The following is a 17,467-nucleotide window of genomic DNA, read 5'->3' on the forward strand; positions in this document are numbered from 1 at the left end:
AAGGCAGTAAAGGAGTGGACGTTTCTTTTCCAACCCTAACCCTCCCCTAGTGCCACCTGCATTACAATTAACCTCATGGCAACCTTAAGGTTTCTGATTAGTGATGGCCTATTGTCTACATCCCCTTAATGCTTGGCCCCCACTCGACCCTCAACGCTTGCAGCAACAAATCAAACCCAGGTTCCGGCAGAGTCTTTTGGCACCAGGGAGATGGGATGGTGTCCTAACGGGCCTTTTAGACTGCCACTGAGGCACAGTGTCTACCTGTGAACCGGGACCAGAATGTGACCCCACTCACTGTTGCTGAAAACAGTCTACCGGTACATAGTAAAATCCTGAGCTTTTAATTCAACCACTACGACTGTTTTGGGCAAAGGCTGGCCTATTTCATTCAAGTTACAGGAGCATAAATTAGATTACAAGAACATGAATAGGAAGAGCGCTTGAACCCGGCGGTGAGATTCCAACAGCTTGAGTTTTGCAAAATTATAGATCATATAAAAATGTCACATGCAGTATCAACTAGAGGGATAGGATGCTCGGGAGAAGTAAGAGACAGTGAAGAATTAAAGGCCTGCTGCCAGATGTGAGGGATCTCTTGTGGGATGAACACACGCATTAAACAGAACATCACCTCTCACCTGCTATTCTCACAGGAGCTGTTGCGCTATGGGTTCCTGTCACAGTTTGAGTATCAGGAACTAGAAGCTGAAGTGACACAGAGAGGACGAGCCAGAACTAAAAGATGTGTGTGTGTGTGTGTGTGTGTGTGTGTGTGTGTGTGTGTGTGTGTGTGTGTGTGTGTGTGTGTGTGTGTGTGTGTGTGTGTGTGTGAGAGAGAGAGAGATGTTCGAAGTCCCACTAAATTAGCTCACGGTATATAGATCGGTGGTTCCCAAACTTTTTCATGTCAAGGACCCCCAAATTGACACTAATTAGCCTGCGTACTCCCATTTGAAAAGGTACGCCAAGGACCCCCATAACAGAAGACTTTCACGGCTCTAGCAGTGATTTTCAACCATTTTCACCCCCAGTTTGACATAGTCTACGGACCCCCATTTAATGGGATTTCTATCTCTGAGACCCCGATTTATATTGTAAAATCAATGTAAATTTAACTCTGAGAGTGTACAAATGGAACCAAATGGACCATAAGGGTCCATTTGGTTCCAATGGTCCATTTGGTTCCAAATGATCATTTAGCTGGGTCCCCTCTGGAACTCCCTCAATTACCCCTGGGGGTCCCCGGACCCCACTTTGGGAACCACTGATGGTATATGATTGGAAAAAATATACTTTAAGCTTTATGCCTTTAAGATTAGAGACATCTGATATACCAGAAGTATGATGAAGAGCTTCTCCCTCGACACACCATACATTCAATAAAATGCACTCAAACCAAAATATAATGGAATATTTGTTGCTCGATATTGAATGTATCCCCTGAGCAAGCAGGCAGCTCTATTACCTAGGCTCTATTACCTCACCTCAGTGGTAAAAATGTCAGCACTTCCTGGGGTAGACGAGGAAAGTTACATAGTGCTGCTTTAACTAACGGCAAAGGCCATGTTGATGAAGATGATTAATCATCATCATTTTATCTAGTAATCATTGATTAGATAAAACGATAAACAAGGCCAGTCTGCTGCCCACTGCAGTAGGCTACAAGAAATATGTCACAATCACAACACCACCACCGCCAGAGCATGCTGCGTGCACAACTGCACACACACCACAGCCATGAGCCATCATGTCAGACGCATGAGCAATGTCTCATTGTCTGAGTCTCTAGTATAATATAAAAGCTATAACAATTGGCACGGCGGCCTGTTAGGCTACTTAGTTCTGTTCATGAAGGCTAGGCTACTCACCACAATTTTGGACAATAGAGCTTTAATTGCTCTCCCGTCGCTCCGTGAAGTCATCCATTCGTCCAACTTCATCATCTTCATTTTCAGTTGACAAACATGGACAGTATCCTGTTTATCCATTGTTAATGAGTTGTAATTTGGAGAACGAAAGTTATGGCTTGCAACGGTGATGGGAATTCATACTGTGTTAAAGCGATGCAAACGTATGCTAAAGAAAATGTGTTTCTTTATGGGCAGTTCAGATATTCCTTGTTCAACATGTTTTTGTCTGTTTTATTTGAACTCCACTGTTCGTGCTGGATTTGGTGCAACAAAAAAATCACCATGTCATAAAAATAATAAATGTGGGGGAAAGACTAAAAGATAGTAGGCCTACTGTAGGCTACTAAGGTAAGGCTAGCTCCAGGTTACTCACAGCTGGACTTAATTAGTCTGGAGGAGTCCACCATGTCAAGGGCTATTAAAAACATAATACACAACACCTTAACCTATGTATCATTAGCCTAAACATATCCATGTAGTCCATGATGGACTTCACAAAGATAATTAGATATTTGTTCTTCACAATACCGCAACATAATAAACCATATAACCATATCGAGTAGCTTTGATGCACGTCACAACACCCCTATGGCATTCTATACTAATGGCCCAGCCCAATTAATCACACTGGAAGACAGAACAGGTATTCTTCCAATCAACCAAACTTTAACTTAACATTATATTGTACTTCCACAGTCATATATGGCAAGCGCCCATCATGATTTTACCAAACTTTTGTTTGTAGGCTGCCTACTCTCCACAGGTGGTGGAACTCATTAGGGCTGAGTTGCCTATTCAGCTAGACGGGAAGCAAAGCAAAATTTGATGAGCACACTGGACCAGGCAGGCACCAGTCCAGTGCATATAGGGTAGGGTGGGAATCAGTTACTGGTTTACTGTATAATTGCAAAAGTACTATTGCAAAATAGTACTTGAATATTGATATGAAATATATTTCTGCTTCAGAATCAGAAATGTCAATATTCATTGCAGCTTGCATGTTTGACAAGAAGACCCAATGTGAATGGTGTCAGATCTTTCTTGCCCCCTCATGGGCAAACTTTCCATGACATTTGCAGTCTAAACTGACAAACTAAAAAATACAAAATAATATATATATATTTTTTTATTATTATTATTATTATTATGAATTTGTTTTTGCCAGATTCACTTCACAGATTCACACACTCAAAGATGATGGCAAGGGGTTACATACAGTATATAGCACACACATACAACATGTTCAAAAGCATCTATTTTTTTTTAAGTATATATTTTCTCCTTTTATCCACCATAACCATATTTTCAATGCATATAGCTATACCATTAGATAAGAAATACAACTACTGTACCTTCAGTTGCTTAAATGATCCCATTTATTCTTACATATCCCATTAACCACTGTCCTTCAGGGGTCTTTACTTGGTCCCCCCCCCCCCCCCAAATAAAAATATTAAAATGATTCTCTTCCATGATCTTAAGCAAATAAGCAAAATTAACTAAAAGGTAGATTTATGGTCCCTCCAGTTTGATGTATGTGAGAATCCTTAGGCTCTGTTCCCCCACTGGTTCAAAGGACTCGTGAGACCTGGACATATGGCAAATGGACATTAGAGAATCACTTCTTTTTTCCTTTTAAAAGACAGACCCATTAAACATTTAATTCAAACAAGTCCAGGTGTGCCTGCTCGTCCAGTGGTGCATATACAGTCCAGTTACACCATTTATGGAATGTCCAGTGTGCAGGTGGGAGACAAACTTCTGGGACACACCTGCCAGGTGATTCTGCCATTAGACTACAAAATACACCGTCTACAGCCCCCCAATCCCCAAAGGTAGGAAATTCGCCCACAGGTGTAGAGATGGCAAGGCACATAATGGATTACTCTAGATTTAGTCGTAGCTTCCAGGGAAACCTCTTTTATTGTCTGTGCAAATGATAAATATTTGCTGCTGCTGCCTACGATTGTACGCTTTTGTCTGCACTTTTCTCTGAATGGTGAAAAGTGTTTCAAGTAAAAGTCCTGCATTAAAAACTTTACTCAAGTAAAAGTACAAAAGTATTGGCATCAAAATATACTAGTAACCAAAGTAAACACTATTCATATTTTCCAAAGATTTTTTTTAGATCTACCGGCTCACAATTCAATCACATTGCGTCACGATACTTTGTGAGCTTGTCAGATCAGTTATTTTTGAATAGCCAAGTATGATCTAGGACTTGTATAGCCTAGTTAATTTTGTAATAATAATCCAAATCAGCAAAGTTACTTTGATAACTTTCAAATAATTGTAGTGGGGTAAAACGTACAATAAGGTAAGCTATTTGTCCCTGAGATGTAGTGGAGCAGAAGAAGTATCAAAAATGAAAATATAAGTAAAAGTACCTCAAAATTACCTCAAAAGTACCTAAAAAACGAAATTGGAACCTTTTGTGCCTCGTTTTGCACAGTTCAGCAGTGGTGGAAAAAGTACTTGGAATAAAATAAATATAAAATAAATAACGGAATAAAATAATTACTTAAGTAAAAGAACAAAGGTAATGGTATGAAAATGTACTTAAAGTACCAAAACTAGAAAGTACTTATTATGCAGAATGTCCTGTTTCAAGTTCCAAATGTACAAAATATATATTGGTCTGAAGGGTTTTGTAATAATAATCAGAATTTACATAGTGGCGTAAACGTATATTGCGTTACAATGGGTTTGTATAGAAAGTGGGTCGAGGCAGCTAAAATGAATATGTCTAGGTATTGAATCGAGCAATTTAAAAACTGTCCGGGGTGTTCACATAAGCCTGAGTAGACGATAAAATGACCAAAGGTTTTTTTTAAAGGGAAATATCCCTTACGTTTACAGTACTTGGTAAATGTACTTACTTTCCACCTCTGGTTTCAAGTATACCTGCACTGAATTCCGAATAATGCAGGTAAGATTCACTTCACTCGATATAATTTGTAAAGCAACGCACCATTTTGAAGGATTTGAGGGGTTTTATGTCATTGAAGATACCAGACATTCAATTGTCGAGGATTAGTCCTACCCACTCTATGGAACAAATCACAAGCCGTCACTTGCTGCGAGGGAAAATACTGTAGCAGAGTATTCCACCCTGCATTTCAGATTCACGTTTGTATCAAAATTCTTCTATATTACAAAATCCTTCTAACATCTTTTCAAAAAGTTCAAGATTTGTCACCACTGGACTTATTACTGGACACAATATTCTCTAGTTGTAACACCATATTCTCTAGTTGTGTGCTGCTACTAGTACACATTATGTGCTATAGATCATATGAGACCATCATGGTGACTTCATACTGCATTTACACATTTTGATGTTTGAGAGGATCATCTCTGTGCTCTCTAGTGCCTGACCTTTACTGCACATGCTTTGATTTTGAGTTTGAAAGTATTGGGGGCAGGCTGACATGGCCAAAGTGTTTGTTTGAATGAATGAAGTAGCCTAATAAGTAGCCTGGCGGGGCCAGACTCATTTGGTGGATTCACTGACGCTTCCTATATGCGGGGAGGAATCTTCAGTGAATCCCAGCTATGAGGTTGGCCAAGCCAGGCTAGTTGATGAGGCCACATGCTCTTATGACGTGTTTCATGACCATTTGTTGAGAGTTAGGGCATCATGACATTCAGCCCTGGACACTATTGAATGATTGGATGAAACACACAACGGTGTAAAAGCAAATGGACGACATGGAGAAGTAGCATGTAATGTACAAACTGCACGCAAAACTCATGTTGTGCTCTTGTATTGATGTGCCACTGAAAATGTATACATATATCTCATAAAATGGTAAATCATTACCTGTTTTGAGTGGTCCAAGGAACAGCAATGTCCCTACAGTATGTCCCTATGTTTACCAGTACCAACAGGGGGCACTGTTGCACCACTCACTTCAGACCGGTCTGATTTTGTTGTTGTTGTCTTATGGACCCCAACTTTAAGTAATCTTATACAATTGTGTTCCTCCTATCTAGTGGATTACCCCTGCCATACTGCATAGCATAATAATAACTGGCTACATTAGCAGATTAGTATAGTTATTCTGTTAGATGCAACAATACATGTGAATAATCATTCATCACCCATCAAAAATCACACACGTGCACGCAGGCACACATTAACACGAAACACATGCATGCAGTCACACATGAACATGACGAAACAAAACAAAACATAAGAAAAACAAAACAAGAGGCAGTTCATCATCATACACCAAAGACCATGTGCTCTAACTCTGGTCCTGCTGTGGGCCAGAGCTGAAAACACGGCCTCCATGCCGGGGCCATGAGGCTACCACAATGCTCATGCATGGTTGCATGCTAACCAGTCCTACTCAGACTGCGTCTCTTTAGCACCACTGCCAAATCCCCAAAACCCAACCCAAAATAACACTTACATCATGAGTCATGACATGGTCGTGGAAACAAAACCTAATTGACGTGGAACCAAGCCAATTTATCAGCCTTATTATTATTGAGTATTTCTTTCAAACAACACAAAAACAACCTTGATTGTTATTTTCGCATGCACACCTATAAATGTCATTAACAACTATGGTACGTACTTCTAATGGTATATGAGAGGCATAGCAAATTGTAAATGTGGCCAGACTGCAAGGTAAAACATGATTCACGATGGGGTTTATGTGTATTTGGACGACTTAGCAAAATGGGCGCCGTAATCGTTTTTCCGATGTAACTATATACATTTCTCATGTCTGAAAATGATTACCATAGACTTCAGCAGGAATATGCAGAAGAAAATAAATAGCGGAGAGGGAATAGTGTATGTTCAGGCCTTTTGCTATCTTCCCTGAGATTCATCAGTGTTAGTAGATATTGTCCAGACCCCCCACGGTTCCAATTCTTTATCCTTGTCATCTTGGTAAACTGTGTTATTTAGTTAGGAAGACATAATTCTATTCCCCTCACAGAATCAATGAGACGCCAGCAGACCAGTCTAAAGCAGTGCCCCATCCTCTATCAAAGTGATTTTGTGCACATGATGGCTTAGCATGTTTAAACTGTAGATTAATAAAACACCAGCGATATCTCTCCCTTGATCTTATATAAGAGAGGATTAAAATACGGTTTCACTTTGGAATTGAATTCCTACTATTGATGTTAGATTCTCCAATTATTGCATGTTTATGCTTCAGATGATTGGGTATTTATGTAAATCCTTTCTGTAATGTTAATCTTTATAGTGAACTATCAAGATAATATCCATTGTTTCAGTCAGTGGTCAATTTATCTGCAGTAGACAAATGAGGGTGCATTTAATGTTCTTGAAAAGATGGCTTTTTGGAATGCTGGGCAATGCAATAGCAATGACAAGACAAAACACCATAATAATGCAAATAAAAACACTATACAGAGAACACTACATTAATGGATTTACTTCTTTATCACAATTTAAATGACATATTAAGCACTTTGAAAAAGCTATTGCACACAGCTTGCATTGTGCTAGTGTGATTTCATCAGCTCTCATCTACGCAAATCAGTATTTATCCAAGTCTGTAAACATCATAATCATTAGACTAACAACGCAAGGGAAGCATTTCCTCTTGGTAAAAATATGACACCAGGTGAGGGCTGTGTGTTTTTCTTGACTGGTCGCCATTTTAGGGGCACGCTAATTTGGTCTGCTTGTGGCAGTAGCGAGTCCCAGCACAGCAGCAGGACAATTATATCCAGGTGCAAGGATTTGATTCGACAAATGCTAGGTGGATCATTCCAGCTCGCTGTAGGCCCCCCCTTAGCCTCTCTGTCTCTCTTCTGGGCCGACTTGAACAGATGCCCTTGAAAGATCTATGCCCCCCCCCCCCCCCCCCCCACACACACACACACACACACACACACACACACACACACACACACACACACACACACACACACACACACACACACACACACACACACACGTGAGACAGAGGACCTTGACTAAAAGCTGAAATACTTCCAGAAACTTGAAAGTCATGAACCATGTTGTCTATTACAATAATTGGAATGGCAGCAACTGGAAACATTCCCCTGAATATTCCAGCTTGCAAGATAATGGGAAATGCTAATGAGGATGGAATCCCGCCAATCAAAGAAATATGAGGGATCGGAGGGAGAGTAGTTGGAAAGGAACAGGGAAAATGCCTCACAAAAATGGAGTTGAGCATGTTTGTGGGATGTAGACATGTGTGATGTCTGTTTGTCGTATATTCTTGAGAGTGGGATAGTACCATGCAGTCCTCCTGTCACTGCTGCTGGAGTACATTTGGAGTTAGAATGATTTGGGAGCTAGCATCTGGCACAGGCAAAGATTTCATGCTACTCTGATGTGCCAGAGCACTCCAGCTATGCTAATGCTATACTAAGAGCATATTCCTCTGGTGGGCCCTGCAGACACTATGATAAATTATAACCAGCTATTTAGTTTTTTTGTTAATCACATCATTCATGATCCTGCTTCACTCAAATGTAGCAAAATGCTTCATGTGTGTTTTTACATGGTTATGGTGACAAAGGGCTGCACTTGCAGAGTATAACAGGTAGGCTAAGGCAGTGATTCTCACAGGTTTCCACAGGTTTAATCAGCTTAACCACTCCTATACATACATACTACAAGCGGGGGGGGGGGGGGGGGGGGGGGGGGGGGGGGAGATATCTTTGAAATATTTTATCCTTGGCACAAACTCGGCTAAGGTGTACAGTGGCAGCCATGACAAGTGTAGATCGGGCAAAGGTTTTGACTGCTTGCTTCCATTTGTAGGTTGTCAGCCAAGGCTATACAAAGCAGACCAAAGCCTACTACGGCTATGAGCATTTTAGATCTGTCTAGATGAGCAAATAGGGGAAAGAAAATGTATATGGCTGATAAACATATATAACATATCCACATAAACATAAACATATCTATATAAACATATCCACTTAAAAATGGCCATTAATTCCACAGGCCTAATTACCTCTTAATGATAATAATTACTTTAGCATAGCAAGACCTTAGTGCACTGTATTATTAAAAATGCTGGAATGCATCTTAGCTGTAGAGCGAATTCATTCATTGTCATCAGTGACATATACTACATACATCTCAATCCTGCAGACAGCTGATTGGATTTACTCAAAACTTGTGCCAGAGAAGGTATCGTGCTGAGAGTAAAATTGACTTAGGCCTGTATTGATAGAGAAAGATGAAGGGCGTCCAGTCATATCAGCCTCCATCCCATGTCTCCCAGCAGCAACAATACTTTCCATGTGTTATTCCAGCGTGTGTCCAGGAATTTTATACATGCGATGTCAACACCAAGCCTGGATCTGAGTCAAGGGACATACTAAGGGCTGAATCAAATGTGCTGCCAACAGTTTATGCTTTTGAAATCCATTTTAAGATTGAATAGACTGCTGCTATAAAAAATAGATTATATATATATATATATATATTTATATATATATATATATATATATATATATATATATTTATACACACACACACACACACACACACACACACACACACACACACACACACACACACTCTCCACTAAACACTAAACCAACACCAGTAGGCCTATGAAGAGCCAAGGATCTTGCTGTTTGTATGATTAACTATACGGAGAATTCGTGAGAGCACTTTGATCAAAATCTCCACAAGACATGAGTTCTAACTCATAATAAGTGTTTCTTACGGTTTGCTCGGGTCACTGACAAATGTGGACATGCAGGAAAATGTGGCATGCGCAATCATAATCCCAGCTTGTTCATAATTCTGTAAGCAAAAATGTTCTTTATGGGTCAAGTCATATATCAAGTAATCTTTGCGACTTTTCTTTTAGTAGCCTACTCAATAAAGTACTTTTTGGTCTCTACTGCCAATTCAATCCACGCCAAACTTGATGTGAATGCTCAAACCTGCAGCAACAGTAGTGTTGCTGCAGGCTGGAGGCTGTTCGGATTCCATACTGCATAGAGATTAACTTTTTATAGCATGAATCTGACATGGAACTCACTGAGCAAATCCAACCATCAGTCAATGGGCTTATATAATTGCACTGTATAAAAATGCAGACAGTGTAACTGGGGAGCTCTGTATAATTTCATTCCCACCACCTCCTCACCGGGGTGCTGGTTCACAGTCTTCAGCCAGAACACAAGCCTTTATTTGATTTAGGGAACTCCCCCTCTCATGTGCCTCCTCTGCACATGAACTGTCCCAGTATGGAATGTCTGCATTATTACACCACTGACAGAGATTGATGCTTCACAAGCCATCTGCACATGCACAAAAATACTCAACTCAAATGAACTTGATCGAAGACAACAAAACAACCAAAAAACGTCCGTTTAGAAAATGTAATATATGGTAAGATTGCAGTTTGTTCCGTGTTATAGAATCTTAAATCAAACACAATATGGTAAAACAACAAAAGCCTTCACCATGACGCTGAGGAAGTTAAGGCAAATATCATCAGAAGGATGTGTCATGAATGCCGTTTGAATGATTAACGGGAACCCTACGCACAGACTTCAGGCCATCCGGCTTGTGGTTTAAGAAGCTTAAAAAAAGCCACCATGTGACAGGACTTTCAAATTATTTATGAGTTAATGGCATGTCATTAATCAGGCTTGCAATTCTGATACTAGTTGCCTGGCCTCAATTTCCCATAAAATAGGTATGGCAATAATCTTCTTTTCTGCCATTCAAATATCTTATTCCCTGACATTGATGTCTACATTCTGTATAATTAACTATATTTGTGTCGCCTAGTACATTTAGTTCAGCAGCAGTGGTGTTGCCAAGTTGAACTTGCTGATTAACATTTATTTTTGGTAATAACACTCCTAATGCCCTGTATTTTTCAGTGTATTGCACATTTTAGTATTACCTTTGTGGAACTACTGTATACAGTGTATATATCTATATTATGTACTGTAAACATTAAGAAGTTCACTAGCTGGCATCAGCCCCAAAGGTGTACAATATAGTACAGGACAGTGCTACATGCAATGGCTCAGAGAACAAAAAAGGCTCAGGCGTACAGTATATGTAGACCCATCATCGACCTATAACCCAGTGGGATATACTGTTCAAACAAGGCAGGGGATCAAAACACAAATCCCACTCACTCACACCAATTGGTTATATTTATCCTGCAGTCCTTGAAGCAGACACTGTTATATAGGTTGGGCAGCAACACATAAAAGACAACTTCAGATATTTACATACTAGACAACATTGCAACTACATTGTCTAGACAACAATATCAGTTGCTTTTTTTTTAAGGGAAAAAAGCAATATTTGGAAATTACTTAAAATGAGAAAAGTTCTGGGGTGACCAGATAGCAGAGTAGTTAGGGAGCCGCATACCTCATGGGCTCTAATGCCAGACAGCAAGTCATGCCTGACAGCAAGTCCCGATTGAAATTTGGTGGGTTTGCCAGGATGAACTTCTTCCACTCCTGTCCTGTCATCACAAAACGTTATTTACCGGATGTGTTCTGAATGTGGGGACAGGGTGGATGCATATTGCATAGGTGTTCAAACACTGATTTCCAAAATACCAGATTACAACACTAAAGATTTTTCCTTTCTTTCTTTCTTTCTTTCAGACATTCAGTCATTGAATACAAATGTGTCCTGGCTGAATGTTTTGGACCTGTTTTCCCAATAACCTATACTTTACTGTAACACCATCATAAACTACTAACAGTATGATCATATACTGTACAGTAGCAATGCCATCCTGAGGATTGTGATTTCAAAGTACTAAAACAAATGCAATTGCCCGTGAGGACATAGTGATGTATGAACTTTAAAAGACACTAGACACATACCATAAGAACAACAAAGAACTAAACTGGGCTTGAAAGATGGTTAACCAGCATCGTATCCACTGAAGGCACCACCGACGACGATAAACCACCGGCATAATTTATAAGTTCATAAAGCTGCGTTGGAATGGCCACTCAATAAAATCCTGAGTTAATTTAGCTCTGAAAGTGACAGGAATTGACCCATGTGGGTCCATTTTTAGACTTTCAGATTTAAATTTTACTGTGCATACAGCCAATGAGACCGCATGCCTGAAACCACTACTCAAATATTCTTGGAAATCATAGGCTCGGGTGTGGTTACTGGTTACTCTGCCACACCCCTTATTTCGTGACCTGGGGTCATGTATAACATTGCATTGAGATTCTCACAAGCACATCTAAGGACTTACCTGCTTTAGGGGCGGCAGTGGCTCAGGGGTAGAGTGGCCGGTAGAGCGGCTGGATGGGAACCGCGAGGTTCTGCAGTTCGATCCTGGGCTCCCCCATCAGAGTTAGTGTCGAAGTGTCCTTGTAACTCCAAATTGCTCCCAATGTGCAGGTTGGTGCCTTCAATGGTTTCCTCCGCCATCGGTGTGTGAATGGGTAAATGTAATTCACAATCTATGTAAAGCGCTTTGGATGAAAGCACTATAGAAATGCACCATTTACTACTTAGAGCGATGTTATTCTGGAATGATGTCCTGTTATGCAGCTTGTTGAGGTGAAAAGTCTTTGTAACCTTCACAGTCTGGACCGCACAGGCACACATAACACCTCACAAAACCATGTTGTGGTAGGCTACTGTAGTAAACAACACACAGGCCCAACTCAACCACTTTAGCAGTTGATTTAAATGTTCCAATGATTGTCATTTAAATTACAGTTTAGCTTTATTTCCATCTTCACAACGCTTCAAATGTACAGACTTTATAAAGGTTACACATAGACAAACAAGCCATGACATGCATTTGAAGCTTTTTATTATTTATTTATTTATTTTTCTACAACCATGTGAACAACTGAACATGACCATCCCTTGGATCGTCCATGCCTGAGATCGTCAGTTAAGCCAGGCATGTTAAATTGAAATATGGTCCTAAATCAAATAAATCACAACTTTGGAAGCAACCCAGGTATGAGAACTTTCAGCTGGCTGAACTTTCTGAGGACGTATCAACACTTGTAAAATACTGCTGCACATGGTGCTATTATGTTCAATTGAATGTAGGATTTGGTCAAAACTGTAATTGTCAACAAAAAAATTGGTAACAGAAGTTGGTAAGTTGCATGCTAATGTAATGTCTATGCTGATCAGTCTACCGACAGACTGATTACTGTGTGTGTGTGTGTGTGTGTGTGTGTGTGTGTGTGTGTGTGTGTGTGTGTGTTATACTGTACATTCCATTCCCTTCCTCTCTGCCACTATCGGTTGTGTCAGTGTGTGTGGTACATATACAATATGTTGTGTACCATGATGAACACAAATACGCAGAGATTCATCCTGACCCTTACTTACACCCCTTGACTTGAATACAGATTTGGTGTTGACACTGCGTGTCAGCATGGTAATTTTTCAGTGCATAGCTATGGATTGCAAAATTGCATTAGCTTCTGCTATCCATGATCCAATTCTGAGTGAAAATGCATATGAAATATTGGCCCATAAAATACCCATCCCTACAGAAATCATTACAGTGTTAGACCATACACAGTAATTGTATGTTTGCTTGCTATGTTAAAAGGCATCATGTTGTTTTGACAAGAGTAGGCATTTGTTTGCTGTGGTACGTAATTACAGCTTACACTGGTCTATGGGCCACAAGTTCCCTATTTTCCAATGACAGCGACTGCTAGCTGAGAACTAGAACTTTCACTGGGAAAATTGACCAAAACAAAGTGTTTTGCTTCCTGTACAGTACTTTTGCTGGAATAAGCTACTCACCTCTACCATTTTTCATATCATTGTTTTCTGGGCAGACTAACTCTGACTGGAGTTCTAACATTCCATTTGTCTTTTCAGAACTGTTTTTTTCCGGAGCCCGCAGTGGGTAAGGCTTTTTGGACCACTAACATTAATTATTGGGTTAAAAAGAGCAACCATTTAATGTTGACTTCAACTTGAACACATGCTTTCAAGTTTGAGCACATATGGAAACTATCTCAAGTACTTTCTAATAAAATGACACAATGTTATGGAAATGATAGAAAGTAAAGTTGTATAACACAAAGATAAAAGTTACTTATTTAAATGCACTCCTGTATTTTCTGGTTGCATTAAGTGATTAATTAATCATGCTTGCATGTATACATCACTTATAAGTCATAATCCCATTCAATACAAATTGCAAGTTTTACCTCTTCCAAATGGAAATGTGCATAGCATTATGCTTTTATTTGACCCTTTAACCAAAAAAATTGAAAAGATACTCTCAACCATCTGTTGTTTAAGTGTTTAATGTTTTTAAGGATAACATAACCTTGAACATGCACCATCTTACACTGTGTGCAAGACACTGGGTGACAACTTGAACAATTTACCCAATGTCCTGAGATGGGGAGACTGCAGGGACCTCTTTTAAAATCAGACTTCAAATCTTTCTCTTCTCCCGGAGGCCTTTGATGGCTATATTTATGTACGAGTGTGTGCTCATTGCTTATGTGTGTGCATGTGTTTGTGTGAGTGCATGAGACACATTGTGACACTATGTGGGTGGGCATATTTATTAGTTGTGTGTGGGGTCATGCTATACTCATAGCCTATAGATGAGCGCTTTTAGAATAAAAGCACTCATCATAATAGAAGAAATGGCAGATCTATACACTCATGTGTCGCAATACAACATGTTGAGAACTTGTATTTGTAGGCCTATATCTGCTATGTTTGCTGAATGTTTGTATTTTTATGCTGAACGTTCGGCTATTATGAAACGCCCAAAAAAGGAGTCAATCTAAGCTAAAAAGGGGTGTGAACCAAAATAAATTGCAATAGTAATCGTTCAAGGTTTTTTATGATGTTGAAAGTTGGGGTACCATTAACAACCTATATAAGTCAAAACTAGGGGGTTTTCATGATTCTGAATCCATTGCAAGCATTAGGTTTTGCACGAAAAACACTCCTTGGGATAAAAACGGCCATCATGAAAACCCTCTAGTTTGAAACGTCACATGCTACTTAAAGCATAATGACATTTTTGCCTAGTATAGGTTGTTAATGATACCCCAACTTTCAACCCCTGAATTTACCATGATCATGATCCACTAATTATTTCATTGACAATTTTAATGTGTTATTTGGATGACCCTAAGGATCATAAAAACCCTTGAACGATTACTATTGCAATTTATTTTGTTTCAAACCAGATTGACTGGCCTATAAGGTTCATGTTGTATTTCTGTAGGCTATATGTATTTGGATGGGAGGTTAGGGCATCACTGTATTTTACCGCTGGTGCAGTATTTTGAAATGAAACACATAAGATTTTGCACCAGCACGAAATGTGGTATACAAATAAATTGACTTGACTTGACAACAATGTAATGCCAACAGGTGTAGCCTGGATCATGCAATTATTAAAAAACTGCATAGTCTGATTTTGGTTAAATTCATATTTTCATTATAACATCTGGGCATGTTAAGTATAAACATTTTGGCTACATTTTTGCAAATAAGCCCAATATGGATTCAGGAGGAGGTTTTGGCCACAGTTTTGGTCTAATTTCCATTGCAGGTGGAAACACCAATTAGTGATTAATTGATGGGGGAGGTAATATAATACTGGAAACACCTGGACCAAGCAATTTTGGGCTAATCATTATCAATCAAACCATGAGTGGACAATGGAAATTAATGGGACCATCTATTCTTATAAAGCCTGAAGCACATATGGAGCATAATTTAAAAAGTGATTTCTAGTAAACAAATTTCATTGGTACAACTGTAGCAATGAAATTATATAATTAAATTCTGTTAAATTGCTGTAGTGTGTGACTGACTGGCTTATTGCAGAAGTTCTAGATCAGTGGTGCTCAACCCATATATTAAAAGGATAGAGACTGAATCGGAGCGTGTCAAGGACCCCAAAGTTGATACATAGTTGGCTGGGGATCGCCTTTTGAAAATATGTTGTGCCAGGGACCCCCAAGCAAGAAAAGATCTTTAGTTTTAAACCATTAACATTTTGGCTTTAGCCCCCCCGCCCCCCGAGAATAGAAATGTTTTATGTTGTTTGTTTTTATGGCCAGAGACTCCTCTCCAGGACAGGCTTCAGATGCGCCTCCTCAGGAGACTTGGGATCTGAACTCGTTTGATTTGGCGTGCGGCCACATGCCCTTTATAATTTCTGAATTTAAACTTTTCAAACATTTAAAAAATTGCCGATCTACAAGCATCACAAAATGCATCACATTGCGAAGCATTGTGAGCCTGTAGATCGGCAATTTTAGAATAGCCTCAAAGTATAAAATAGGGTTAAAGTGGTTCAATTGTTTCTCATTTTGCTGGAGACCCCCTGGAGAGTGACCCTCCCCTCAAGGATCCCTGGGAGAGCTCTTGTTACAAACCTCAAAGAAAATGTTATCTCTAAATCTTTAACTAAAAAAATAACAGTTATGTACAGGGAGATGTGATCAAACAACATGCCTCGCTCTTCCACCATGGGAATAATATAGCTCACTATTGGTCGCGTTACAGTAACATGACTAAATATATAATAAATATTATAAATAAATAAAAATCTGAAACAGAAATAATGGTAGCTCATAATAGTAGCTCTGTACGTATAGACCTGCTATTTTGACATATGCCACAATGTCATGAGACTAAGTAAAAGATAGGTCATTTGTTTTCAAAAACAAAACAAAAAAGGTTTCTGCCTGACAGTGACAATGTACTGTACAGTATGTGTCCAATGGTCCAATATTGCAGTAAAATGTTTGTTCCCTTCATCAAATGCTTTTTCATTTGGCCTATTTTCATCATCCAATATCTGCTGGATAGTGGATATTTGATCCCCAAAATGAAAACTACAATGTTTCAATCCTTCATCCTCGAATGCAACCTGAAGTTTTAGAAGGAAATTCTCTAAAAAGGCTGGTGTGGACTACAAGGCTAGGCGTGGACAGTTTTAATCTTGATTTTCAGTAATAAGTGAGCGGTACAGTTATCTCCATCATCAATCATAGTCCATGTGACAGAGAATGTTGTGAAGCGCCTAAATTGACCAAATGGCATCATTAGGTAGCTAATATCTGTTAACTACTAGAGTTTAACACTTATTGTACAATCATCCCCTGTGCAGTCACACACGCACGCACGGAACGCACGCACACACGCACACTGAGACGCGCACACACGCACGCACACACACAACACGCACGTACACACACAGCTTCCAGGTCAGTTTTTTGGCTTCAATCTCCACTCAAGTTGGCTCTCCACCTGTGCTGTGCTGATGCAGCTGGTCAGAAATATTCAGTGCCAAGCACAATGGTATGATAATACATTACATACAAAAATGCTCAAAATATTTGCCCAATTTTACTTTACAATGGAACAGTTCGGCAACATTCGGCAAACCACGCATATTGTTTTTTAACCACTAAAACCCAGTTTTGCATTGTGAGTTTGTAGATCTGCCATGTTTGCCGAATGCCGAATCACCGCATGTGGTTATGGTCCTACTCTAAATTTGGGTTTTTACACAGGTCCCCTGATGCTTTTTAAC

This window comes from Protomyctophum parallelum, assembly GCF_964188405.1.
Source record: "Protomyctophum parallelum genome assembly, chromosome: 12".
Classification (NCBI taxonomy): domain Eukaryota; kingdom Metazoa; phylum Chordata; class Actinopteri; order Myctophiformes; family Myctophidae; genus Protomyctophum; species Protomyctophum parallelum.